Source organism: Bombina bombina, chromosome 2, assembly GCF_027579735.1.
Source record: "Bombina bombina isolate aBomBom1 chromosome 2, aBomBom1.pri, whole genome shotgun sequence".
In the NCBI taxonomy this organism is placed as follows: Eukaryota; Metazoa; Chordata; class Amphibia; order Anura; family Bombinatoridae; genus Bombina; species Bombina bombina.
Genome location: NC_069500.1, coordinates 480,254,023 through 480,258,251, shown reverse-complemented (window position 1 = coordinate 480,258,251; position 4,229 = coordinate 480,254,023). Strand labels below are relative to the sequence as shown.

The window sequence follows — 4,229 nt, the reverse complement described above, 5'->3', positions numbered from 1 at the left end:
AACAGCGGGATATGTGCATAACCTAAAACTACTGGGCATGTTCATCTTAGCAGTGGAAGTGCATTACTGATCCATAGCTGAATTTACCTATGTGATTATTCCCTTTGCAAGGTATAATTATATGCAGGACAATAATATAATGGTCTAACACATTACAGATTTATTGTCCCTTTAAAGTGTCAAAGTACTCACAGACAAGCAGTTAAACGGACAGTCTAGTTCAAAATAAACTTTCATGATTCAGATAGGGCATGTAATTTTAAACAATTTTCCAATTTACTTTTATCACCAATTTTGCTTTGTTCTCTTGGTATTCTTAGTTGAAAGCTAAACCTAGGAGGTTCATATGCTAATTTCAAAGCCCTTGAATGCCACCTCTTCTCTCAGGGCATTTTGAAAGTTTTTCACAACTAGAGGGTGTTAGTTCATGTGTGTTACATAGATAACACTGTAAAAGTTATTGGCGTGCATCTCATGATCTGAACTTGTTGGGAGACTGTGAAAACGTGAAATTCAAACACACAAGGCAGTTATTGGCAACAATGTATTTATTTAATATAGTGTTCTCTTTTGCCAATGACTACTTATTTTTTCTTCTTCTATGCTGATTTGCAAAAAGTTTACTTACTTATACACTATGGGGCCTATCTATCAAGCTCCGAATGGAGCTTGATGCCCCGTGTTTCTGGCGAGCCTGCAGGCTCGCCAGAAACAGCAGTTATGAAGCAGCGGTCACAAAGACCGCTGCTCCATAACCTGTCCGCCTGCTCTGAGCAGGCGGACAGACATCGTCAGAATTCAACCCGATCGAGTTGATTGACACCTCCCTGCTGGGGGCGGCGTTGCACCAGCAGCTCTTGTGAGCTGCTGGTGCAATGCTGAATACGAAGAGCGTATTGCTCTCCGTATTCAGCGAGGTCTGGCGGACATGATCCGCACTGTCAGATCAGGTCCGCCAGACTTTGGTAAATAGAGGCCTATATGACCAAAAGTATGTGGACACTTGACCATCACACTTATATGAGCTTTTTCAACATCCCTTTCCAAGGATGTGTTACCCTCCCCCTAGATTATTGTATGCTTACTTATTGCCCCTGTGTATTGTGTTTTAGGGATGGAATGACAACCCACGTATGAGGATTACCCCTATCCTGTGGTCCTCCTGCCACCTTATTAGAACCCTCCTGCCTGGATACCCTTGCAGGAGTTTATCAATCTGATTATTACAATGAGTTAACACGTTTCCTTCCACAAACAATTCGTCTAAATAAGCCACCTAGAGCTCCACATCAGTGGATGGAAAGCGTCTCAGTTTGGGATCTGTATATCAAATGTTATTCCAGACTCCACTGCTCATCGAGTTGGTCTTCAGGAGGGTGACCAAGTGCTGACTAAATAATGTTGATTTCCAGGATATCGAGCATAGCAAGGCTGTGGAGATTCTGATAAATGTTCTGGAAATCTTTATGCAAGTTCGCTGTTTTCTATACAATCACCAAAGTCAGAAGGAAAGGACAGTCCACTAAAAATGTTTGAAAATAACTGATAGGACCTTTTCCCATCCACATTACATTTTAAACCTCTAATGTTTTTTGTTTTTTAAAAGAATTTATTTATTATCCAACCAAGTACAGAAAAACAAATTAAGCACATTTGCTTTACCATTGCACCTCGCAGGGTATATCACATACTAAAACAATACCTCATTGAGAAAAGGAACATAGGCCTATAATCAAAATCATGGATTAATAACAAACGTCATAGTAAACCTTGAGATAAGAAATAACAGTATACTTGTTGGAGCTTTTTGTACTAAATCAGTAAGTAAAAAATAAATACAAATGCACCTCTCTCTCTATTCCCCGCCTCTCACCCCTGACCTTAGTAGTTGTTAAAACCAGATCATGGCCCTTGTAAGACCCAAAACTTTGATTTCTTATAAACTTTTTCTTAAAAACTTACGATATGCTTCTGAATAACCCAGAGGAGACAGAATTTGTTCCTGTATTTTACGGGGATATAGAATAATTAACGGGCTCCAGATTTTAAAGAGTTCTTCAGCCCTGTCCTTAAAATAAAATAAAGTATTATATGATTCAAAAACTAATTGTTGAAGAAGCAACTTACGAAAGTCGGAAAATCTCAAAGGAAGCAAGTTTTTCAGGATCAAAAATCTAGTCACCAAAATTGTAGTATTCAATAATCTAATATTATTCAGCTTAACCCTTACTAAATTAGGGTGAATAAGAAAAATGACATGATAGGGTTGAATTTTAAAACAATCTTTCCATACCAATGATTAATTTTTCCCCAGAACTGAAGTATTTTTGGACAGTAAAAAAACATATGTAAAATATCTGCGTTTACCAAACAATATTTAGGGCAATATTGTTTAATAGCTAGGGAAAATTTAGATAATCTAAAAGGGGTTAGATATACGTTCTGTAATAACTTAGTATGTGATCCTTTCCAACTAACTAGTATATTTAATTTTTCTAGTACAACAAAACTATAATTAACCCCTTAATGACCGCAGCACTTTTCCATTTTCTGTCCGTTTGGGACCAAGGCTATTTTTACATTTTTGCGGTGTTTGTGTTTAGCTGTAATTTTCCTCTTACTCATTTACTGTACCCACACATATTATATACCGTTTTTCTCGCCATTAAATGGACTTTCAAAAGATACCATTATTTTCATCATATCTTATAATTTACTATAAAAAACATTATAAAATATGAAGGAAAAATGGAAAAAAACACACTTTTTCTAACTTTGACCCCCAAAATCTGTTACACATCTACAACCACCAATAAACACCCATGCTAAATAGTTTCTAAATTTTGTCCTGAGTTTAGAAATACCCAATGTTTACATCTTCTTTGCTTTTTTTGCAAGTTATAGGGCCATAAATACAAGTAGCACTTTGCTATTTCCAAACCACTTTTTTTCAAAATTAGCGCTAGTTACATTGGGACACTAATATCTTTCAGGAATCCCTGAATATCTATTGACATGTATATATTTTTTTTTAGAAGACATCCCAAAGTATTGATCTAGGCCCATTTTGGTATATTTCATGCCACTATTTCACCGCCAAATGCGATCAAATAAAAAAAATTGTTCACTTTTTCACAAATTTCTTCACAAACTTTAGGTTTCTCACTGAAATTATTTACAAACAACTTATGCAATTATAGAATAAATGGTTGTAAATGCTTCTCTGGGATCCCCTTTGTTCAGAAATAGCAGACATATATGGCTTTGGCTTTGCTTTTTGGTAATTAGAAGGCTGCTAAATGCCACTGCGCACAATACGTGTATTATGCCCAGCATTGAAGGGGTTAATTAGGGAGCATGTAGGGAGCTTCTAGGGTTAATTTTAGCTTTAGTGTAGTAGACAACCCCAAGTATTGATCTAGGCCCATTTTGGTATATTTCATGCCACCATTTCACCGCCAAATGCGATCAAAGTAAAAAAAAACGTTAATTTTTTCACAATTTTAGGTTTCTCACTGAAATTATTTACAAACAGCTTGTGCAATTATTGCACAAATGGTTGTAAATGCTTCTCTGGGATGCCCTTTGTTCAGAAATAGCAGACATATATGACTTTGGCGTTGCTTTATGGTAATTAGAAAGTCGCTAAATGCTGCTGCGCATCACACGTGTATTATGGCTAGCAGTGAAGGGGTTAATTAGGTAGTTTGTAGGGAGCTTGCAGGGTTAATTTTAGCTTTAGTGTAGAGATCAGCCTCCCACCTGACACATCCCGCCCCCTGATCCCTCCCAAACAGCTCCCTTCTCTCCCCCACCCCACAATTGTCCCCGCCATCTTAAGTACTGGCAGAAAGTCTGCCAGTACTAAAATAAAAGTTTTTTTTTTTTTTAAGAAAAAAAAAAAAAGCATATTTACATATGCTGTGTTTAGGATCCCCCCTTAACCCCCAACCTCCCTGATCCCCCCAAAACAGCTCTCTAAGCCTCCCTCTCAGCCTTATTGGGGGCCATCTTGGGTACCCATTTTGAACAATCAAATGTTTATTTTTATTTTTTTTAAATTCTGTAGTGTAGCTCAATCGCCCCCCCCCCCCCACGGACCAACCCCCACCACCTAAATCACACCTAAGGGCTTTTTTATTTATTTAAATTTTGTCCCACTTTTATTGTTTTGGGACACATTTTTTCCGTAGTGTAGCAGTTCCCACCCGCTCCCTCCCCGTGCACGC

General features: G+C 37.6%; 1 pseudogene; it reads left to right on the top strand.

Annotated features, from left to right (window-relative positions):
• Positions 1 to 1,114: 1,114 nt before the first annotated feature.
• On the top strand, positions 1,115 to 1,526 carry LOC128647836 (PDZ domain-containing protein 11-like; annotated as a pseudogene).
• The last annotated feature ends 2,703 nt before the right edge of the window (positions 1,527 to 4,229 follow it).